At 40.0% G+C, this 25,381-nt stretch overlaps 1 long non-coding RNA gene across 2 annotated transcripts; it reads left to right on the forward strand.

Moving 5' to 3' along the window:
- Positions 1–21,021: 21,021 nt before the first annotated feature.
- LOC104869410 lies at positions 21,022–25,182 on the forward strand. 2 transcript variants are annotated; one of them, XR_782319.1, is made up of 3 exons: positions 21,022–21,057; positions 21,967–22,098; positions 24,998–25,182. It is a non-coding gene; the product is annotated as an uncharacterized LOC104869410 (long non-coding RNA). The 2 variants fall into 2 exon arrangements; XR_782320.1 differs by having other exon boundaries at positions 21,048–21,106.
- The last annotated feature ends 199 nt before the right edge of the window (positions 25,183–25,381 follow it).

Genomic DNA, 25,381 nt, shown 5'->3' on the forward strand with positions numbered 1-25,381 from the left:
AAGCCCTTGGAATCACTTTTGGGAATGGGATTGAATTTATGAAGTAGCAAGAGCTTAATGGAGGTTCTAACTGGGGAGTGCCTTCATAGTAATGTGCAGGAATTATTATTTACCAGCTGCTGGCATCCCTACATAGACTACTTACCCACAGTGCTGTGAACATAGGGCAGAATGCAATTGTTACTGACTGGCCAGGGAAGAGGAAACTGAGCTACAGAAAAACTGTCAGTTTGACCAATGCCACCCTGTAAGGAAGTGACTGAGGTGAGATTGGAAGCCTGGTAAGTCTTCCTATGATTTTGTGGCCATCCACCTCCAGAAGACTTCTCATTTTATGTGATTTAGAAAAATGTCTCTGTTTGGCAGAGTCCAAGAAGGCAATATTAAGGTCAAAAGCAAATTAAAGAGGCTAATGAATAGATGGTGTAAGAGCCAGTGAAGGCCTGAGCCATGGCTGTGGGGATGAAAAGAGATGTTGTTCAGTGTGGGCAAGCATGATCTTTAAAATGGCTGTATGTCCACTTGTCTGGTACAAAATGGTGGACACTGAAGCCCCCACTGCTGCTCCCATGAGACTGATTTCTGTGTCTTTAACCTTGAGGAACAGCTGGAAAGATAGGGAGCTTCTATTTTCCCACCTGACCTTCTCACCACAGCTCCACATGTAGCTTGGAGAACAAGTATCTGCTCCGTAGGTAAAATATATTCCTCCTTCTCTGGGCTGACTGCAGAATTATAGTTTTCTTCTGGAAAGCTTATAAATATTTATAAAAGTAGGCATTATTTATGTTGAAGATCTTCTTCCTCATCACTCCTGGGAGAAAACGCCTGGCCTTTCTCTAAGCCTGAGGGGAAAACAGCTCCTTATTTTGGACAATTTTCTAGTCATCTATGGTGAGTCACAGTTGCTCTGTTTTGTGACTCTGGACACCTGTGCCTGGCCTTGGGGAGGCATCGTCTATTTGTAGAGGCCTTGTAGTACTATCAGACCTGCTCAGGCATAACTTTCACTGCGGCTGCATTCTGATTGCATAATGACTTCCTTTCTGTCTCCAATATAACACGGAAATACCAATTTGCAGCATCCCTTGGAACATTGTTTGGTATCCAAGTCTAGTGTAATCAAAAATGGATTCATGATTCGGTCACCAACTTAGCTTTCCTTGCTCTGACGATTTGCAATAAGCAAGCTTCATGTATTATTTGACTCCTCCAAACACCCTCCACCCATGACCACCCCAACCTGACAGAAGTTTTTCTCACATGAGTTATTGAACAGGTCAGAAGGAACAGCTTTCCCTTGTGAGTGCTGCAGGGTGCTCTGGGCAGTGAGAAAATTACAGAAAAAAGCTGCTATCTGGGACAGGAGAGAAGGGAAATATTCTACTAAAGTAGGGTGTGTGCTCCAACTGAGGATCTGTGGTCCTGTATAGGATTCCCATGCAGCCTGTGTTTATGTAATGTGAATGGGACTTAGCAGGGATTGGCACTCAGCCCTGTCCGTCTTTCCAGTCCATGACACAATGGTGAGGCTGGGTTTGGTCAAAGCAGTAGTCCTAACTTGCTAACAGCCACCATATCGCCTAACAAAAGCTCTTGACCCTGGGACCCAATTCTGAGTTCAGCTGCTAATTTGCTAAAGTATGAGCATGACACCTTGGACTGCAGGTGAAAGTAAAAGCCTTAAACTATCTTAAGCAGAAGGGGAAACTTATTTAAAGAAAACACTCAGTAGCTTGATAGGGATTTGAGTTATATAGGTGTATGCCTTTATGAAAACTCACTGAGTGCTACCCTTAAAAGGTGTGAATTCTAATTGCAATCTACTTCATAATATGCATGCCAAGATGTGTAGGGGTGCCCTGTAATGCTATTTGCAGCTCAAGTCAAAATGCATGAAAATAAAGATGACTTTATGGGGAAGGGGTGAATATCTAGATATGTGATAAAACTAATGTTAACTGTAGAATGCAAGTGATGGTTGTGAGTGTTCATTGTATGGTTCTTTCAGCATTTATATATATTTGAGTATTGTCATCAGAAAAATGTTAGACCAAAATCATATTACAACTACATAAAAATGGGAGATCCCATATAGTTCATATAATAAGTGAGTTTATCTCTAAACAAGGCAAAAATAAAAAAAAGAGTACAGACTACAAATACTCAAAGTTATCAGCAAACACCCAATTGCTTCCTGTAGTTACTCCTCTCAGTCCCAGTCTGCACAGTGTTCTGTGATTCATTCTATTTAAATCCCTCTCACCCTGTGGGGCTCACTTCTGGTGTCCTCACCTACCTCAAGTGTCCTACTCCCATGAGTCCTTTGCTGTCTCCCACTGTATTCCCTCATCATACATTGTCATTCTTTCGTTGATAGTTTTATGCAATAGAGCTCACTTCCCATTTTTAGATGGCAAGCTCCAAAAATATCTTTATAATAATTACTACCCTTAGCATGAATAATTGGCAATTAACTTTCTTCTAAACCTTGCAACTTCTAGTCCAATCATACACTCTAAGTAATTGGAAGAGACATTGGAAAGATGAGGTTTTGTATTATCTACAAGTATCTACAAGTATGGTGAATATTTACACAGCAAGGAGGGCAGATGAATGGCAGGTTGGCTGATACTGTCTTGGTACGTAAATGGGTTGCAGACTTAGAGGATTGTACTAATGAAAGATCTCAAGATGAATGAATGAGCACAAAATATTTACAAAATATGTGACAGAACTTTTTGCTGTGAAAAGCACTGAGCTAAGAACAAGGACATAGTTATTCCATTTTCTTTTGAGGGATGTCTCAAAACTAAAGTCTCATGGTGTAGTGAGAAGGGCAGTCTTTCAGGAAGGTGATGAAGTCTGTGCTTGACACAGACTTCGAACTCTGAGGCTTCTCAGCTAATTCTTATTAATTTACACTAACTGAATTATGATCAACTTAAATTTATGAAAAGTATGAAGTAATTGGGATGTGAATATATGTCACTCATGTAATATAATTAAAAAGTAAAAACACTGATTAGCGAAGTATTATCAGAAAATGCTTCCCAGGGATACCTTCTTTAGTGACTAGATCTTGAGACTTTTCATGTAGGACATAAGCAAAACACTCCGAGTGACTGAAACAGCAGGTTAATTAAGGGAAGCATTTTCCTTTCATCTGTTTTCTATGTTTATGTTAGTGTTCAATTCCAAACAACTTCTAGCATTTTAGCAGTACTTTACAGTTTTAAAGTCCATTCTCATATAATAGCTGTACTTCATGAGATAAAGAGATTTCAAGCCTGGTCCTTATGGGGAGCCCACTAAAGAGTGAGTACAACCAGAAATGAATTTCATTAATAAATAACAGCCTGCTTCTAACCATTGAACTGAATCGGGCCAGTTCTATATCACTAGATTTTAAGGATTTTGTTTTGTTTTAGACAGAGATCTGCCCTTAGGGAAAAAAATCATAAGAGACAAAAGCCTAGCTAAATTATTTAGACTCTTCAGAATAGTCTTTAAGAAGGATCAGAGACTGGGAATTCAGGAAATAACATCCTTAGTGTTTTGCTTGAGGGTATGATAAAATTTATGATTTCATAATTTTTACTATATCCATTGAAAAACTATATGCATAATCAGACATTTTAAAATAATATAGTCTCTTCTGTTTATCTGACAATAGCAGATAATTGGAATCAAGTTCTCTCCAGAAACTTCTCTCTTTCCCCTCCATCTGTTCTGCACCTGTAGAAAACTGTTTTGGGAGGATAGGTTTAAGCCAATATGTTTAGCTGGTTGCTGTGGAGGTCCGGGGAACTCCTCTAACAATATGGTTTAAAAAAAGTTTATTCTGTCTTCAGCCAAGTGGGCTCCTTTCATTTGAATGGTCCATCTTGTAAAGTTATTAAAATATTAACAAAATATGGATACTGAATATATTTTATGGAAGCAGAAATCTGAAGGAGAAATAGAAGACACTTGGGCACAAAGCATTTTGAAGGGATCTTGCTGCTATCTTTGCCAGTGTTATTATGACTATGAAATGGAGTATCACTAATGGGTCAGACATTGGTGAAGTTGAAGGAACACAGCATGGGAATTAACAGTCTCATATCTTAGAGTCAGTCCAATAGCTGTGAGTCACAATCTCTCTGAACTTATGTTTCCTAACCAGCAAAGTGGGAATAATATTCTGGATGCCATGGTATCCACAGATGTACTGAATAAAATGTGCTTTGAAAAGCATGAATTCTAATTTAGTGATTACATAATAAAGTTGGAATACTGGTTGATCTTTCTGAAAGTGTTTTCAAATATAGAAGGAGATGTTACTTTTCTTAATTCAAATGTTTCCAAGGAAGTATTTTCAGTAAGGGTGGGGGTCGGGGGTATTTCCTGGAAAGGCTGGGTTAAGACCTCGGACCCTCACCCCTGTGATTCATACCTATCTAGAATATCAATCACTGCTATTTTTCCCTAGGAGAAGCACAAAGGTATAGTAGTTTCTCTCCTTTTACAATTTTGGCCTTTAGTGAATGTGTCTTGATTGTCCTCCATGTTGGCTCCTTGAGGGTGGCCCTGTCTAACTGCCTATAAGATGTCTAATTAACTTACCTATCTGCACTATTCCCCCCTCTGAAGAAGTACCCCTAACTGCTATGAAGGGGCAAAGGGCAAAGACAGCTCTGGCTACTTCCAGCTGAAGAGGGTCGTCATTGTGATCAGCAGTTAGAGTTACTCTACAGAGGGTTTATCTAACGGCCTTCCATAGGTGCCAGCATTGTCATTTTGGTAGCTGCATAGCTTTTAAGTCTGGAGGAGACAAAGCTAAAGATACAGTTAAGAATGCGTGGGTCAAATTATAAGGTCATCAGGATTGCTATGAATATAGCCCACAAAGAGGATAAAGGAGAAGGTCCAGGGGACTTCAGAATCCAACATAGAAGTCATATTGCATAGTTTAGCACTTATGAGCTGTTTACAAGCTCGATCTGGCAGATCCCGGTAGAATTCTAGCACATTTGTCATTGGTTCCATTTGTATGACCACTTGGAGACTGGCAGCCTCTAGGCAAGAATAAACAAAATTTATAAGAAATTAGAGCATGCGTAATCTAGGCATAAGCACACTAGAATGAAAGAGCAGATTGGGGAGAAAGTCACACTTAGAAGTGGTGATTGAACCTACTGGTTCAGGAACAGATTTTGCTAAGAAATATAAAACTCTAGCTGAGCTCTTGCAGATTTTACCATAGTTTTTTCCTAATGAACCATAACTACTGAATCAGTGGTCAGCTACTTGTAGAGCTAAAAACTGCCAGAAGGGGTCAGTAACTGAAGCCCCTTTTTATATCTACCTTTATTACTATGGTGTTATTTTATACCTCTTTTGGTTGCCCTTTTCTGCTGGGTGTTTAAGACCACATTAAAGTGAGACCTGTGTCAATCAACATGAACCTCTTGCTATCTATCAAGGTCAGTTAAGGCATTATTTAGGCATTATTTTGGAACCATGCATAGAGCCTCTCAGCTCCTCTGTCAGTGTCAGCTGCCAGGATGAGCCATGGCCTTGCTTAATCATGTTGCTTTCAGTGAAAGCATGGGAGACTTTTCTCTTTTGGTAGCCCTCCTTTGGCACACAGTATATTTATTCCCTGGTGCTCAGCAATCTCCCTGCTCAGGAGATTGAGTGACTTACCAAAGATGTAGGCTCCTGTAGGAAAGGTTCCTTTGTGTCCTGGATCTTGCAGACCTTGAAGGATCAGGGCCAAAATATTGCCTGTCCTCATAGCCAAGTTACCTTTCCAGTTTTGGTCTCCGAACTTTAGTTGTTGAACACCCAGAAGACAAGATCAGTGACATTAGTAGCTTAACTATTATAATTTTGCCTGGACATTAAGCACTTTGAAATATAAAGCACAATTAGATGGGCTACAGTTGTACTAGTAGTTGAATCCCTGCAGCATGACAATCATGATAAAATTTTCTTTGTAACATTTCCACGTTCATCTTAGCATGAAATAGTCTTTCAGTCAAACACCTCCATCTGACCACAAGACATTAAATTACATAAAGAAAACTCTTATTTGTTATCTTTTAGTAGGATGCCATCTAAAGAGAACATACATATTGGCCTATAGATGTAGCTTAGGATTTCATAATGTCTAACCTCCAATTTTAGTGTGTGACATTGTTTTGACTGCTTGGCGACAGCATCCCTAAGCATGGTGACACATATAACATAAATTTTTGAGAAAATGATTATTTGACTAGTCATCTCATGCTGGCTTGACATGTATTGCTTATCACAAGGAGCTGGAATGCAAGAAAGGCAGGTACTCAAGTCAAAAAGATCATTACCATAAACAATATCCTAGAAGACTTGTACACCCAGAAATAAGAATGAGTATCAGTTACATGAAACCCAAGAGCATTTGAAATAAAACCTTATTGTTTTCCCATAGAAAACTTAGCTGTTTGACCATGACCAATGTATACATATCACAATAATATGCTTAGCAATGTATTTCCCACAAGGCTATGGAAATTATTGGGGTCCCCCCTATGAACAAAGGCTGAAATAATTTTTCCAGGCAGCTGCTCCTTTATTTAGCAAGGGGAGTCCTGTCCTGTAGTTTTCCTAAACCCTCAAGAGTCTTCATTATGTTAACAAATTTTTAGATGACCTATAAGAAGTAGATCATAACAATTAACACATTATTTTTGAGCAATTAAAATTCCCAAGTTATTATATATAGACAACTATATGTACTGTATTTGTAAAGGCAGTTGACATTATTTGAATCACCTGGAAACCTGGGGGAAGCATGTCTTTAGTGACATTTATCTATAAGGTAGAAGCAAATATCTTTAAAAATCAAAAATGCCAAAAGACAAAAAGCACAAATAAAACAGCTGTATGTATTGTAACAAACTGGACAGACAGAAACACACATATGAGAACTTTTTATAAACCAGAGTGCACTCAGATGTATTTGGCCAAGTTGAATTATAATAACTTTTATAATTCTTAGGTTTATAACTATAAATAAGACTACTCAGAACTTTATAGATAAATTATCAAAGATCTCCTGTAATAAGAATCAAAAGGAATAAAAATCTTCTATACCAGTGAGAGCAAAAACAGTTTTAAGATGGGCCCTAAACTAACAGTTTATCATGCTGGAATACCCAGCTACACAGGCTTTTATGGTTGTTGATAGCCACCTATGACTGTTCTCTAAAGGGACAGACTGTTACAAATAATTTTTAACTATCTCTGGTGGGGAGTCCCCTAAGGCCAGATTTGCATGTAGAAGAGACTAGATGACACTCCTTGGAGCTAAGTATGAATTTCATGCAGTGAGGGAAGAAGACTTGCCAAGCCTCCAACCTGCCATGCTGCAGATGTCTACCAATGACTGTTTTTTTCTATTTTGAAAAGAAAGGGAAAGAAGGCATGTCTTACTACCCCTCTTGTTCTGTGCCCAATCTAAGGTGTCTCTTAGGCTGTCTTGTCCAGTGCCAGTGGCGGCAGACTAGAGGTACAAGGAAGTGGCCAGAGCCAGGATAGCTGTTCTTTTCATTCTCTAATTTCACCTAGGGCTGAAAGACAGATAAATCTGGACTAAAACTTACATTTAGTCTTCATGAGTTTTGGGATTAAGCCCAGACCAATTTTCTATATGGCTCAGAAATAAGTGAAGGTCATCTTTACTCTGGAAGGATTCTGGGGAGGGGAAACTCACCATTCTGGAAGCTTTGTCTTGAAATCCAGGAACCACCGAGAAGTGAAGTGCCTAGAATTAAATATTGTTGAGAACTGCACTATTTCTCAGGGGGATGGCAGCAGAGAAGGGACAGAAGAGTGCCTTTAAGTGTGGCACAAGAACTAAATCTTAACCATCTCAAGTGTAGAAGACAATTAAGATCAGAAGTTTTTCCAGAATGGATCTGCAGTCCTTAGCAAAACATGTCTCTCTTACAGACAAAGGCTATGACCAACTCTAATTGCATTGCCAAGCAGAGAATTAAACCAATATCAAAGAACTTGAATGGCTGATTTTTTTTTGCCTCTTGGAAGAGAACGAAAGTGTTCTATCTATATTGTTTAGGGCTCTTCTTTTTAAATAAATTATTTTGAATCTGTAATATCTAATTTATGATTTAAATACCCTACAGGCTATTGAGCACCTCCCTGATCTTGTAGAAACATTCCCAAAGCCATGTCTTACCTTTTATTAACATAAAAACTGAAATGGTGTCCTGTAGGCAGGCACTCAGAAGTGCTTATTTGAGCTTCTGGAATGTGGTCTGGGAACCAGGTTCCCAGGTTAAAATATGGCTGTCTTTTGGGTTTTTCTATACACTGATAGATGGGTCACACAATCTCACTATATCCTGCTATCTAAAGGTGACAAAAGCTTGTAATTTCTAGAAGTAGCTTTAGTGGTTTTAGGGTGTTGGGCTGTGGAGAGGAAAGAATTGGTTTAATTCTTTCTTCCCCCAGTCTTTGGGTTTCCTTAGATATAACAAGGCCTAAGTATTTTACCTCAAGGCTGCAAAGTTGTGCCTTAGGCCTAGAAATATTATAACCTCTGTCTGTTGGCAAATTCAGCAGAACATAGGAGTCTTGGCTAGAAAGTTCTTCTGAGGGGGCATAAAACACTATACCATCTACATATTGCAAGGCTGACTTGGGAAGAACTATAGTATTTCCTTTATCAAATCAGGATATACAGATGTCTTCATCTCTTTCTGACAATTTAAAATAACCGAAGAGCTTAGTTCTCATGTTTCTTAGACCTTTAAGAATACATGCTTGAAAATGTCTTCTGTTTTAATCTCCTATCTGATTGGCAAGCAGTAGGGGTCTTGTATAGGAACTGCTTGTGTTCCAGTAGAAACCAGTTATTCCCCTGGCTGCCTGTCATTTGAATTTCTAATATTAAGATAATATTTGTCTGTAAATGTAATACTACTTGTCTCTTATTAAAAACCAATATTTGATTTAAAAGCAACATTACATCTCTCTAATGTAGTCCATAGGTCTGAGTAAGTTCTCTAAAGACCTCAATGTACATATCAGGGTCATCCAAAAACTTTATTATGTCTTATTTAATCTGTCTTAGATCACCGAGTAAAAGAGAAATGAACACAAATAGTCTATATTTGCTATTTACTTCTGGCAAGGGATATTGTCTTGGAAGGACCTGAACAATTTAGCTAAGGATGGATATAGCCTTATGGAGGTTTTACTTATGGCTAGTTTAGCTACTCCATCCTCAGCACCTGGTGGTCAAGGTTCAAGGTCATCTTGGAAACTTTGTTCTCAGCTTCTAAAGGGCAAGGAGTAGCCTCAGGCTTAGAGGTACAGAATGTCTCAAGGGAGAGGTGTCTCATTTTTCTATGGCCCACATTTACAATTTGAACACAAGCAAGAATTACTTCTTAATGTAAAGAAAATATCAACATAAGATGATTTTGACCATTTTCTCTCTTTTACAGTATAATTCTAATTGTGAGATAGCATCATAGTACTTTCCTCTGTGTATCTGGCTTAGGAGTTAGAAACCTCCTAAAGCAGGAGTAGAGAAATAATAAATTGCTCCTTAATACATTTGAAAGGAGTGTGAGGTTCAGATATGGAGTTCCTAATCTGAAACAACAGAAACAAATATGGCATCCCATAAGGCTCTGCTTGATTCCTGTGCCCCCTAGGGCATCTCAAAGGATTATTCCACTCCATGGTAGGTAGCTACCATTTGGAGAGAGACCTAGAAAATAAAACTGGACTGGACTATATACCCTTTACCAGCACATGATCTTATCTTCCTCAGGTTACTCATATCCTTACTTCACTATGCACTCTTAAAGCACAAGTTACAATTGACTTCAGCTATAACAATCATATTTAGAGAAATATTGCTAGCAAACCAAGAAATTCAAACCACTGCTTTCTAGTTCCTTGATAGAGACAGAGGAAAATAGGGCACTTTTCCTGTGAAAGAGATCACTTTCAGCGATGCTAAGTCAGAGATTCTGCCCTGGGCCCTAGGGTAGAGAAAGCTCTGAGAAATTTCTGTTGTCTATCCAGTCTTTTAGGCAACTTTTATTAGCAGCAAGACAAGGCTACCTCTTTAGGGTCCATTTTAAATTCACTAAGTATTTGAAACTCATAGGTCTTCCTAGCAGCCACAATCTACATACTAAAGGCACCTTTATCCACTTCCTATGAGTGCATGTGAAGAAAGAGAAAGGCTGACCAAAAGAGTCCCATATTCTAGTTAGCAGGTAAAAACAAATGCAAGTTACTGATTGCTATTTTTCCTAGTGTAAGACAAAAGAGTTGTGAGTTGTCTTAGTATGACTTTCTGGAAGGAGGAGTGGTCTGACTACAAAGAATTCTCAAATGAACTCTCAACAAATTGGAGAAAAATTGAAGGGGAGTTTTTAACTCACTAGCAGAGAGAAAAAGTCCAAGTAAAGCTGAAGCTGCTTAAACATCCAAAAAATCACCATATAGCATTTTATAAGACCACAGTCAATGTTCCAAAGTCCATAATCTATTGGAAAATACATTTCTCTCCCCTATACATATAAATGATGAATACCATCCCTGGGTGCGGGGAGAGGGTTTGTTAGCTTTTAATCTATGAAAGATTTGGTTTTTTAAAAATATCTATCTAGAGTTCTGTTTTACTAGTAGAAGAGAAAGCAGTCCAAACCTGTAGCTCAATCCTTAATGGAGGCTTAAGAAAGGGCTCTGATGGCATTGTTTCAGATCACTCTGAGACAGGATATCCAATGATCACTGACAGAGTTCCCCTTTCACCTCAAAGAGGAATCCAGATAGGACAAGTGTGGAGACTTTTTGTTGATTACCTGGATGGGCTGTTGGGAGCTAGTTTCTTCTGAGAGAACTTTGGGTGTCTGCCAGAGAGTAGCCCTGGTCATGATCCCTCAGTTGTCACCTCAGTTTCTGCAAGTTCCATGCAATTAGAGAGATCTGTCTCTGAAAGGAACCCAATTGCCTATCTGGTCAATGTTCCACCTGCGATTGGCATCAATGGGAGTGGGGATCACCAGAGGGCAACTGGAGAAACCTGTTCTCTGCTTTGAGAGTGGCAGCTGCCCTAAAGGCAATTACTAACTGGTAAAGTAACCACTGTTTGGCATTCTATAAGGGAAAGATAAAAGTCTGAACTGTCTTTGAGATGATTTTATAAGAGACCCACTTTACAGCATTTTGAAGCAACTAAGCCCAAATGCAACACATACTAAACAGAATAAAACATAATTTTTTTTGGGGGGGGGACCAGGGATCAAACTTGGGACCTTGCACTTGTGAAGCAGGCAGCAGAACCACTGAGCTAAATCCCCGTCCCAATAAAACATAATTTTAACAAAAGACAATGCATAAGAAAAATAATAAATTTGCAAACATTTAAAACACACAACTAGAATCAGTTTTGGTTTGAAATTTACTTTGTCTGCAAATAAGATTGCTACCCCTGCTTTTTTCTGGGCTCCTGTCACATGGAGAATTGTTTTCTGTCCTTTCACTTTCAGTCTATGGGCTTTTTTTTTTGCACTAGGTGTGTTTCTTGTATACAACATATTGTTGGATTTTGCTTCTTATTCCATTTTGCCAGTCTATTTCCCTTGATTGGTGAGTTGAGGCCACTGACATTGATGGTTATAACTGATATGTACTGACTTATTATTGTCATGTTATTGGCCTTTTGTTGACTCTTTTTACTTTTTCACCTTCTTTTAGTTTCTTGCCTTGCCTATTTGATTTGCTCTGTTGGGCCTCATGCTATTGTTGCCTTCATTGTCTTTTTCTAGGATCTTATTTAGAATTGCTTGTAGTGCTGGTTTGGTATTCATGTAGTTTCTCAGGTGTTCTTTGTCGTGGAAGTATCTTATTTCCCCATCCATTTTGAAAGAAAGTTTTGCAGGATACATCAGTCTAGGTTGGAGGTTGTTCCCTTTTAGTACTTGAAATATCTCACTGCAGGCTCTCCTTGCCCTAGGGGTTCATGTTGAAAAGTCTGCTGTGATTCTGATGGGCTTTCCTTTGCATGTGATTTGTTTCTTTTCTCTTACTGATTGTAGTATTTTGTTCTTCTGTTGGGTTTCTGGGATTTTGATTATTATATGTCTAGGTGTAGATTTTTTTTAATTGTGGCTAGCTAGTTGGGGTCCTATATGCCTTGCTTATCTGAATGTCAAATTCTTTCCCTCTGTTTGGGAAGTTTTCTGTCATTAATTCTGTGAAGAACTTTTTTAAGTCATTTGTATTTTCTCCTGCTACTTCATGGATTCCTATCAGTCTTATGTTATTCTTCTTTGCATCATCTAGGAGTTGTTGGATTGATTTCTCATGATCCCCTACTGTTTTTAAGAGACCTCTCTTTTCACAGTCACTGACTGCACTGTTTATCTTCTTTATCTGAGAGTCTATCTTCGCATTCTTTTATTCTGTTGTGTACACTTTCAATAGAATGTTTAATCTCCTGGATATCTGTTTGAATCTATTTTATGGTTTCCATTTATTTCCTATGTTGGGTGTTTATTTTTTCCATTTCTTTCTTATGCTGGGCCTTCATGGCTTCTACTGTAGTCCTGAGCTCATCTATTTTTTTGTCAGTTTCTGCTCTAGAGTCTCGAATCACAACTTTCATTTTGCTCACCATCTCTATGGTTATATGGGAAATTATTTCTGTTTTGAATTTTTCTAGAGCCTGATTGATCTGTTTTGTTACTTCCTTTGCATTGAGTTCAGGGTGTCCTTGTGGTTCACTATTGGCCTTTTCATCCTCGTTTGCGCTACCGTTTGCCATTGGTACTGGAAGTCTGTCTTTGTGTCTTGCTTAAGTGTTTTCTCATTTTTATTTTTATTGTCGGGCTGTCCTTGGTTTAATCTCTGGATTATCACCCAAATCTTCCTCATATAGTTGTACTCTAGCTTCGGGGTCCCTAACGAACCACAGACATTCTCATCTTCATAACATCAGAAAAAACTGCCCATCAAATCAACCACAATCCTTTATCCCAATGGATGCACTCAGCAACACATTATGATCAAGCACAATGTGGAAACTGACCACCTGTGGTAGTCACTAGTCTATCACCCTTAAACCATTTGAATTAAACTCAAGAACATGTCTGCAGTGAACAAACTTTTCAATATAGTATAATTTCCATTTAGGATGGGGGCTCAGACAATTAGGACGCAAGATCCCTGATCTCAGTTAGCTGATGGCTAAACCCCATGATGCAGACTGACCTCGGGCTGCAAGGCCCAGATTGAGTTCCCCAACCTTCTGAATGGTTGAACTCCACACCATTCTACTACTTGCATCATTGCCTTTTCTCTTTTACTTTCCTTTTTATTTTTATGTTAGGATTCCCTATTTTTAATGTTCATACAGAGATTTCTGTAACTGAAATACTGAATAGTTTTTCTGGTGTGAAATACTATAATAGTACACAAGATCCTAATGAGATAATTAATAATGTGAAATAAGTAGTAAAGGGCTAAAGGTGAAGCGAAAGTGGGAAGGGTGGGGAAAAAGTAATAAGGGAGAGGAAAAAAATGAGAAATTGAAAAATAAATGGAAATAAAGTGTTTGTAAATGGGGAGGGGAGGAGGAGGTGAAGGGAGGGCAGGGACAAGGGGAAAAAATGAGAATCAAGACCTATCATGTAAAGTTACAGGATCCCAATAATGAATGTAACTGCACTGTATACCTAGATTGTGCCAATAAACTCAATAAAAAGAATTAAAATGAAAAAAAACCCACACAACTTAAAACTAAGACATTTATGAGACAAAAGCCAAAATAAAGGTCACATTTTCTGAAACAAAAACCAGAATCGATGAAACAAACAAGAGCCTATGAAACAAGTTACAATCTATGAAGCAAAAAGACCAAAGAACCCATGAAAAAAAACTTATCTCTGACCAGTAATCTCGATGGAAGACCTCCAAAATGACATAGGGGGAGAGATGTAACTCCCAAACCTGCTAGATATCTGAAACGTGAGTACATGTTCTCTAAAACTGAAGAATGAATTATAGAAACAATGGAGGTTAAGAGTAGGAAAAATTTATTGAGGGAAAGAAAGCTTCTGTCTAAGAGAGACTGAAGGGGGACCAGAAAGCAGATTGCCCCTGAGTTTCAGAATTTGAATTGATCAAAGCCATTTGGACAAGGTGCTAAGATTTAAGTTTGAGTTGGTTCTGTTTCAAGTGGAGTTAGAAACACACACACACACACACACACACACACACACACACACGATCCTTGTATTTACTTATACTGACTGTCCGTCTCTAGTAAATATCCCAAGTTTACACTGATATCACATCAACCCCACAGCACAGGGGACATCCTCATCTCTCCGTATTTGCAGCTGTGTACCACACAGCTTTTACGCAGATTGAATGTAAGAGTGCGTATAAATCTTACAACCCAGGGCCTTCGTGAAGCATTGGGCTCACAGCAGGGCTCCTCATGTGAATTTCTAAAGGGCACTCTCCATTCAGGTGGACAATGAAGCTGGTAGAGCACGGCTGGATTCCAGCTTCTCCCTCCACCCCCACTGCAGCATTCTGTGGCAGTGCACAGCCAAAACAGGACACTTGGAGACCCACAAGAGTCAGCACTTGATAAGTAGAAAATTATTTATGCTTGTGGTCATGTCTTACAGGAACACAGCATCAGTTCATGCAAAGAATTTTTGTCTAGTATAATTTTCCCAGGGGAAGTTTTTATAACTAAGAGGTTGAGAAATGGAAAAAAAGGAGGGTCACCCAGGTTCTCAGCTTGGATGGGAAAACCAATACAATCTAGATAGCTTCCAATAACACCGATTATACCTCATTGGGCATAATTGAAAATGGTCTGACAACTGACCTATTACATATTTTTAACTTCATACCCCATTGTGTATCATACCCCAAGCTCTGAATCAGAAAATAGGTGATTGAAATAAAAATAAAACCTATCCCCATCTTTTAGATGCATGGTTACAAGCCAAGAAGAAGCTTATCTATCTGTAATGCAGAGTACATAATTCAAAATGACACTGGAGGTGAGGGGTGAGGGAGCCTTGCCTATTTCGCAGACATGGATAGTAAAGTTTGCTGACAGATACATGAGCTTCATCCTGCTAAACACTCCTCCACTGAAGTTTTTCACCCATTTGTTTTTGTAGAGAGACAAATCGGTTCATCTTCAGAACTTTTGGATGGTCTTTCCCTCGGACTTGATGGGCTTTAAAACCTGTCAGAGAAAAACCAACTAGATCTGACTCCATGTTACAGACAGTAGTAGTCTAAGGCCCTGAAAAATGTCACAGCCTTCCCCATGTGGTGTTTTGCATGGAGGATAGCAAGGCCATGGTGATCACCACGTGAGTAGTCGACTATCTCTTTCCTTGGAAGAACACTTACTAAACTGGCATCCAGTGACACAAATCTCCAGACTCTTGTGACACCTGCTCAGCTACACAGTGTTATTTTTTTAACCTTTCAATAGAGGTAGAAAATAGAGGTAGAAATGAAAGAATTCAGAACCACATGGTCTCTCATCTCCCAAGCCCCAGATGACAGTGACATGGAAAGAGTGCCATGCGGGATGTTGAAAGTTAAAGGTGATTTATCCAAGAGAAAGGTAGAAGCAATATTACAGCTAGAGAGAGAGAGAGAGAGAGAGAGAGAGAGAGAGAGAGAGAGAGAGAAATAGACACAATTATTTTAAGGGAGTGACTCAGCAAGGGTGGGGGCTGTGCAGCCTGCTGGCAAGCTGGAGACTCAGGTAGGAGTTGAGGTTGCAGCTTGAAGCAGAATCTCTCCTTTGGGAAATGCCATTTTTGCATTTAAGGCTTCATTTGATGGGATGAGGACACCTACATTGAGAGTTATCTCCTTTACTTAAAGTCAACTGCTTGTAAATCTTAACGCCCGCTCAGAGAAACACCTATTGGTGTTTGACTAACTCATTGGTTATCCTAACAGAGCAAACTAGAAGCATAAAACCGGACCTGGTGTGGACTTTGATCAAATGCTCTATGTTGCACAGGAAAGATGATGTAAACGTCACAAGCCAAGCCAGATGAGTTCTGTCATTTGTTTTCCAGTGGTCTCCTCCCGCAAAATAGTGCTTAGTTTACAGAGCCCATCAAGGAAAGAGGAACAAATCTCCCTGTTACTGTATATGCTTAGATGTCCCCTTCAGGGCGTCCATAGGTGGGACCTTTGGAAGGTGACTGGATTGTGGCATCTTGTAGCTGTGTGAGAAGGTTTAAAGACCACCAGGAGGAGAGGTGAGCCTGACTGTTGGGGCTCACTCCTGGCAGAAGATATCTTGGCTGAACCAACTTGTCCTTGACCCGCAACTACTGGCCTAATGAGATGTGGCCCAGTTATAGTAAAGGCTTGTAATGCGGATTAAAAGATTGCCAGTCACTTGGCTATGTATAAACAAATGTGTGGTTAAAATTTGGAGCATATTCACAAATACACAGAAGTGCCACCATCCTTTGGTTCATTTCAAGGAAATCAAAGAAATGTCTGTGGGACTCATTGAGATTCTGCCTCTCTTTAATGAGATTTAGCTAAACAAGCTGATAAGAGATAGGCGATATGTGTTCTATCTAAGGCTTTCCACTTATTCTATCTCAGAGGTTTCACAACCAGAATATGAAGGTCATCATCATTGATAGCAGCTACATATTAATTGAGCCCTTTCTATATGCAAGGTATAGCTAATACTTTAAAAAATACAGTGTCCTGGGTGGTGGCTAGAGCTGACATCTGCTCCCTCCCTTGGAGTCCGGACCTCCCCAGTGATGCAACACCTCCTAGTTCACCCTCATGAAACCTCCCGGGAGGTTCTAGTTGTGCAGCTGGAGAACAATTAGCTTTGTAGCAAAGGGTAGGAACTATCCCCTCCCAAAGTAACTGGGTGAGGTGCGCTGTTCACCTGCCATGGGCTGCAAGGGAACCCCCCCGCCCCTTGTCTTCTTCTAGAGCTTTGTGGAGCTGCACATCAGAACCCAGCCTTGTGAATGACTGACACCTCTGCTTAACGAGTTCTGCTGGCTGGCAGCCTACCAAGTGCTTACTTTGTGGACTACGTAATACTCTCGCACATTTAAAATGTAATTGAGGATTGGAATGAAAGGGTTCAGTCCCACTGAATCTTTTCCTTCCCTAAAGTTTTCATCTTCATTCATATAACCACTTTTTAGTAATATTTTATGTATGTCATTTGTTTTGCACTGAAAGAACACAGCAGTGACTTCTGGTGCTCTTTGCCGTAGAGTCCTTCTGTATCGCTAAGGTCTACCTTCTCAGAGCTCTGCTGAAGCTGGACAGCTCCATTTACTTCCCTTTGCAAAGCACTTCACAGTCGGCCTTAGGGCACACTGGTAATGGAGAGTGCGCTGTGCTTCACCCCAGAGAGCACTGCCTCAAAGCCTCTTCCTGTTTACCATTTCCTGTCCCTTCTCCTTATCCCATCCTGCAGGGTAAGCTGTCACACCAGCAAAATACCTTTAGCTTCTTCCCCTCCAGCTTGCATAGTACTCTCTACAATTTCCAAACCCAGATGAGAGATAATGACAGGCCTAAATTCGGATTTACAAGTCCTTATTTGCACAGAGAGAAGGACCTAGAAATTGGGTCTTAGAAGTTATTCTGTTGAGCCTGGAGTTTACTTTGTTAGGCATGGATACTAAATTCTAACTGTGGCTTTGCAATTATGCAGGGAGGAGGTAATCAAATCCCTTCGCTTCTATATCAGTGTCCTCAAAATGTGGTCCAAGCATCTGGGTGACTGGGATGCACATTGAATTTGGCAAACCCTGATCTAATTATTGGATGTGATTGATGAAAAAACCCAGGAAAGGGACTGAAACAAGGATTTATGACCTCCAAATCCTTACCCATACATCAGGGAGTTACCCTGCATTACAGTGAATGGTGAGAATTTCATCAGTCATTTGTGATAGAAAATCCAAGCCCAGAAAATCTCCCTGACCTACAAACTGTGTAAATTGGGGTTGCTTAATCTGGGGTCTGTGGGCATGTCACAAAGTCTCTGTTAAACACTTGTTGGTTAGATTGTGTAGTTGTACCAGCCACGATTCTTTCTGTTGAAAGCTCTGTCCAATGCCATCTGTTTTAAAATTTAAAATGATGTTTATTTAACTGCATAACTGGATGTTTCAAAGTCTAGGCACAGCTGCCTCTGGAGGCTCTGCTGGCTGTGTTTTTTTTGACTGTCTAGTGACAGTTCCTGGCTCCAGTGTGTTGGTCCTCCACTTCACAACCAGCAGGAGGGGGCGTCTCACCGAAGCTGTAACTGGGCCATCTGGGGGTGGGTGCTCGCTCCTGAACAGACACTCTGGCCAAACCCTGTTTATGCTGTAGACAAACAGACACGACACACACATATACACACACAATACACACATACCCCACACATAATACACATACACCATACACATGATACACACACCCCACACTCACAGTACATACACACATGCTTGCAGAGCAGAGGAGAAACAGATTTGAGAAGAAAAATTCTGCCCAAAAACAGAAGTAGAAGCAGATATGCAGGCACATGTTTCACTGCTATTCATACATTTAAGGAAAAGTAGGGCCAGGGATTTAGCTCAGTGGTTCTGCCGTCTGCCTCACAAGTGCAACATCCCAAGTTTGATCCCCGGTACCAGAGAGAGAAAGAGAGAGAGAGAGAGAGAGAGAGAGAGAGAGAGAGAGAGAGAGAGAGAAGTTTGAATAATAACCAGTATGAGGCAGTGGAGCATTATATACTTTAAATGTAATTATATAATGACCAGCATCCTGAGTTTAGAATCAATGGCCCACATTCACCGTCTCCACAAGTCACTCTAAAGCCTCTTGGGACACTTAGTTTTCTTATGTACAAAGTAGAAGGAATGTCTGCCCCCAAAGTTCCTTTTCAAAGCAGACTTTCATTTGCAATTGCTCATTTAATATTTGTCTCCCACTAGATAATAAGACCACGAAGGTGGGGCCTATGGCTGTCTCATACAATGCTGTATCTGTATTGTCCCACACAGATCTTGGTGCATAGCAGATGCTTAATAAATATTTGGAAAACAAATCAGTTAATTCATGGTATAAGTGGAATTGGAGGAAAATACACTAGAATGTTATTGGCTCTGATTTCTGGATTCATACTAATGAAAAAGCAGATTGTATATCAAAGAGAATTTCAGGAAACCTGCCATTATTTAGAGTTAGGACCTTAGATAATCATCAGAGCTTTTTAAGTCTCACTTTTCTTCCTTGGTGAAATATGATGTAAATTTGGTGATCCTTAAAATTCCTTCACCAAAACTAAATCCTGTGAATTAACATATGTGGTGAGCCAGAGGGTGATCACCAAAATATAATGAGTTTATATATTAAATTCACAGTAAAATGATTACTCTAGGTGAGAATCATAGGCCATCAGTATGCATCCTGACAGTAAGACCACCAATTTTATCCTTTTTTTTATCTTTCAAGCAATGATTAAATATTTGCTCTGCATGCTCTGGCTTCTTGATGATTAAAAAGTTAATCTCATTAATCTACATGACTTCCTTGATTAGAAACAACCCCCTTTAGTCCTGTTGGTTCTAACTTTGATTACAATCGAAGCCCAGCTATTGAAGATCTATTATGTGTATTTCCAGAAAAATGCTTAAGAGAAGTTTGTTTTGACCTAATCTATTATGAACAGGACGAAGATGAATCCTTTCTGAAGTATAATGTTCTGCAGATAGAATTTTGGTATCAAAATACAGCCAAGTCCCCATTGCAGAAGAACTTTTCTATGCCACCCTCTTCTACTTTGTGACTTTCTTTGCCCAAGATGGATTAATTGGATTGCACTTAGTTTCCCATTACATTTCCTTGTCCTCAACCATAAATCAGTGTCAACCTTGCTAAACTGACATCCTTTATGATACTTTTGCAAATAAAGTTACAAATCCTTAGACAATATGTTTTATGTTTTTACCTTCTTTTCCTCCCTTGTATGTTAGGTCTTCAGGTACTGTAGCTTTCATATGTCTGCTTCTTAGTTCAATCCACTGAGAGAACAGTTATCAAATATAAACACCTCTGGCAGAAACATGAAAAAGGAAGAAAATACATGACTACTGGCACTCATTTGTAATATAATAAATAGTATTCCAGCATACTGTAAAATTTTGACCTTAAGCAAAAGGAAGTTGATGACTTTAATAGAATTCTTGATAAGCCTTTCTTTTATACTTCAAAACTGCTAATAAAAATTATTCCTAGCTCTCCTGCAATTGCTTTGCAACACATGGTCTTACGTTTCAAAGCCAGAGTCCACTTGGGTTATGCTGGGTTTGTGTTGTGGGCACCTGAAGCTGGTGACGAGCAAGAGTTTTCAGATTGGACAAAGAAGAACATGGTGCATCTCCTCCCTCATTTCTGCACAGAGTGTCCACCCTAGCCATATAGGAGGCACTGCTTTGGGTGCAACTCTCAATGAGTTGAGCTTAATAATCTTCAGACGTAGTATAAGAATGAGGAGACTTTTAGCTATACAGAGACCTCTCCATAGATGTGCAGTGTGGGCCACTTCACTTCTCCAATCTTTAGTTTCTTCATCTGTAGACTGTAAGTGGTACCAGTGCCTATCTCAGAGGGTTGTGCTGGAATATGAAATGACATCATCCTGTTTAAGGTTTAGCAGTGGCCCTGTCTTTATACATGGTGGTCCCAGATGTGTGGATGCCTGTATCTTGCTCTTCTCCTTACCCCTGCCTCTTGTCACTCACTGTGTGCTGTGGTTTAGATCTGGAACATCCCCTCAAAGCCTCCCATGTGCAGGGGTGGGGTTTTGGAATGTGGCTGGATAGTGGGGGTGCCACAGTCAACTTTCCGTTAGAGGGTGGAGTCTGCTTGGAGGTGGGTCACTGTGGGTGGGACCCGAAGTCCTGACTCCTCCCTCCTCTCTTTTCTTCCTGGCACGGCCGTGGGGTAAGCAGCTGTCCTCCACCAGGCCCTTCCTCTATGTCTTTTCTGCAGTGTGAGTCCAAATTATCTCTTTCTCTTAATTTTGGGGCGTTAGGTATTTTGTCACAGGGAGAAAGCGACTAAGATGCTGTGAAAGCAAAGAGATGCCTCAGGCTCTACAGGTAAACCAGGCCAAAGGCTGAGGACACCCTGCTGATTAACCAGTCATAGGTCCTGCAACAGCTTCTACCTCTTCTCCAGTCAGCCTGTGTCACAAACAACTCTTGACGTTCCTAGTGTCAGGGCAATGCAGAGCTGGCTTTCTAATTTAACTTTCAAATTGACCTGACTTCATTGACTTTTGACATCCTTTCAGGTCTGAGAAAAGAGTGGTCTTTAAATATTTTTCACCTCACACAAGCTATAAAGGCCGAGATACATAAAGAAAACTTGAACTCATCAAATTAGAAGTATAGACCTCTTCGCTAAAATGAAAGGAAAGACATCCTCACGCTTTTCAAATGAATAATGGACCAAATATGGAAAACAATAAGGACTTTGCTTTTGTGATAAAGAAATGAGGAACAATTAAGGAAGCTGAAATCACACTGTTTTGGGGTAGCTCCTTCTAAAAGTAGCTTGCCAATTAAACACACTTGGTTTTGGGTTGCTCGCCCCTCCTTCCAGAGTTGGATCCCAGGTCCTTCTTGTCTTGAACAAAGAGTTGAGCAAGACAAGCAAGAAGCAGTGACAATGTTTATTTGAAAAAGTAAAAGTGAAGAGTGAGGGAGAAACTGTCTCTGTAGAGCAAGCTTGGGTAGAGTAAACGAGGAAAAAGCAGGATGAAAGAACACCCCGGAGAAAGCACAGTGGGATATCTTAAGGAAAGCCATGCTAGCAAACTCTTCTTGGTGTCTGTGTCCTTTTATACAGTCCAAATCTTGAGGAATCCCATGAGAACTTCTATATCCGGGTCCCAAGAGACAATGTTGGGGTCCCATGACTCAGGCTGATATCAGCTCTAGGCCATGCTATGGAAAACCCGATCCAGTTCTCCTGAGTAAGGTATGTGCAAGGCTTTGGGGACTGTTTTGTGCCTCTGTCCTAGGGTTTTGTATCTAACAGGTCACACCTGCTTTCCAGCCAGCCCTGCATGTTCCGATCTATGTCAGTACCAAACGTCACTGTTTCTATAGGTGTACAAATATTTGATTAACCATATGCTAGTGTACATTATGGGATCTGTAAATGTAGTGCCCATAAAAATCAACTTCCTTGGATTTTATTGGGAAAGAGCTTCTTCGTGTCATTTATAATGGTGAGCACTGTAGCATAGGTGAATAGGGTGCTATAAAACTACATTTTCAAAATCGTAATGAACAATCTGGAGAGTTCAGTGAACCCATCTAACCATCTTTACACTTGATAGCCTGAAATGATTCCGAGAGTAATCAGAACATTTGATTGCAAACACAATTCATCCTGGGCTTACTTCAGTCACCTTCTTCAACCATCTCAACAATGACCGGTGTCCCTGCTCCTCTCGCTTCATTCTGGTGTCAGGGCTTCTTTACCTACAGATTGCTGTGGCAGATTCTACGGCCATCAAACCATAGAAATTTGCTTGGTATCACTCACACCTTCTTCTTATTCTCTAGGAAGGACTTTGTCTGCAGTTCTAATTTTGAAAGACATGATCCTGAATACCACAATGCTAAATGTTGAAGTCTTAAAACATCAAAATCCCTAAACTTCCCAAATCCTCAGTCTTGAAGGATTTAAATCCTGAAGACCCAGATCATGAAAACCACAGTTCCTACTGGGGAAAGCAACAATCACAGAAGCATTAAATAAGAAGGGAAGGTAGAGATACAAATTCTAGGGAAACGATTAGCGTGTTTTCAGTTGTATGCTGGAGAATTTCAGGAGTTTGAACAGATACCTAGAATAATCCAGTGAAGCACATTTTGAATGTGTACGAGCAGGCCTTTCCAGAGGGCATTGCAATGTGAGCATGAGTGGACTAGGTGGGGAAGATCTGCTCTCCCATGGTGTGGGGGGGTGCTATTCCAACATGCTGGAGCTCTGACAAAAAATACAGAAGGTGAACTGGCTTCTCTCAGAGCTGGGACAGACTTTTCTTCTGTTGGCTGGGGCATCCAGTCTTTGGAGTCCAGAACTTATATTAGAGGTTGCCCTGGCTTTGTTGATTCTTAGTCTTTTGGAAAAATGACAGATTCATGCTACTGAATTAGGATGGACTCGTGCTATCGTGTAAATATTGTGCAGGTATGTAAAAATGCTCAGTGTCCCCACTAAATGAAGAAATGACATTTTGTACATCTGCATTTGTGAAAAACAATTTTTTTTTGCAATCTCAGATCTATGAGTAACTGCATGTATGGTAGTGATCCATTGTAGCTTTTGATTGATTTCATCAAAAGATTTAAGTCAGATACCTTCAGTTATAAAGCTGGGTGCACACAATTGTCAACCAAGTGATAGGCAGTTTTATTTGTTGTTTGACTTATTTATGAATACAGTTTGTTTGCTAATAACTATTCAATTTGTGCAACTATTGTTAATATATCTGAGTGTTTGCACTTGAAAAGATATGTACGTGATTATTGCCTTGTTTGTCATATAAATTAGTCTATGAAGTGTTCCATTGTATTTTTATATACTTTTGTTTATTTTTTTCATGTGGCAGTGGGGATCAAACTTTGGTCCTTGAGCTTGTGAGGTAGGCAGTGGAACCACTGAGCTAAATCCCTGGCTCTATATATTTTTAAATGTGTCCTTTTAAAATATAAATAAATGCCTTTCAAAGAAATTATCAAAATTATCTTTCCAGAGTTGTATTTTAGGGATTTAGACTTTTCAGGATTTTAGGTTTCATGTGAAAACACGTTTTTATGCCTCCCTTTTTCTACATCTGTCAATTGCAGTCCTAATGAGAGCTTCAAAGTCAGCTTTGCAGCACCTGCTTTCTCTGAAAGGCTCTCTTCCAGAAGTCATAGTCTCCACTTTCTTTTACACATCTTCATGTGTACATCAACATCTTCAGGCTGATGTTCTAGCTGGCAATGGTTTAAAAGGGAAATGTGCCCCCCCACTGCTTGGGTTAAGAGTGGGAGTCTTGTTACATTGTTCCAAGGGCACTCCAGATACTACCTGTTATACCAAAAGCTCACTATTGTACGTTTCCCCCTTCTTAGGAAGGCTGGCCAGTTACAGTAATTGAAAAGGATTGAATGTGGATGCTTGTATGCAAAATTAAAGCATCGTCTTTGACCTTTTGAGATAAGAGACACAAATAGGTTGTGATCAGTGTTCTTGGCTACTGTTGTGATCAGTGTTCTTGGCTGCTGTTGTGGTGAAGGAATCAAATTTATAAATCAAAGCTTGCAGGAGGGAGCGGGTGGGATGGAGGCACTGGGCAGAATTCTAATGTCATCCCAGCCCAGCATTCCACACCGTCCCTTGATTAGGTCAGGTTCAGAAAGCCTGATTAGGATGTGACTAAGAATATTTATCCATACGATTTTTATAATCCTAAATTATAGAATATTTTACTTTAATGCATTAGTGGCTAGCCTTTCAAGACTGGAAAAAGGATAACCTGGGCAGATATCTGAGGTAAAAATCATATTTTTCTCTACCCTTTTTCCAAGGCAGGTCAGGGGCCAATGCTGTGCTGCTTCCACCTCAAGCAGCTCTCCTACAAATCTGCCTGAAGGAACCTCTGGCCAGATGGCTTTGCTCTAGTTTATTGCCTTATTTGTTTTCAGCAGCATGACAGTAAGAACTTCCTCTTCAGGGAGGAGGTTTCAGCTGGGCTCTCACCCATCAGCTTCTCTTTACAAGCATTCACACAAGAGCATTCCACCATCTTGGAAGCAGCAAGCACGTCTTCTCTGTGTCCTCATCACACACTCTTGTTTGTCGTCCATTTGATTTTTAGAAAGCAGAGCTTGGACCAGGCTGCTCCCACCCTCTTCCCATCACCAGTGCTGATGCTCCTGACTCCCTGCAAGCTTCTTCACCAGCAGTCAAACTGGCCTGCTCGCCCAGCTTTGGAAAGCCTTTTCACCTGGAATTCCTGTTTCTGGAAGGCTCTTCACACCCCTGGTCTTAACTTCTTGGAAGCCATCTCAAATGTTACCTTCTTTGTGGATCTGTTTCTGCCTAACTTCTTCTGAAATAAATGTAGACTTTCCCTCCTTTAAACTTTTGAATACTGTATGTTTCTCGGACACATATCATCTCTCCTTTTTATTATAGCTGTCTTTCTGCCAGCCTGCAAATGTTTTATAGGAGTGTGGGTTGAGTCTCAAATGTTTTTACA

This window comes from Fukomys damarensis, unplaced genomic scaffold (genome assembly GCF_012274545.1).
Source record: "Fukomys damarensis isolate Sample0158 unplaced genomic scaffold, DMR_v1.0_HiC HiC_scaffold_8, whole genome shotgun sequence".
Taxonomy (NCBI): Eukaryota; Metazoa; Chordata; class Mammalia; order Rodentia; family Bathyergidae; genus Fukomys; species Fukomys damarensis.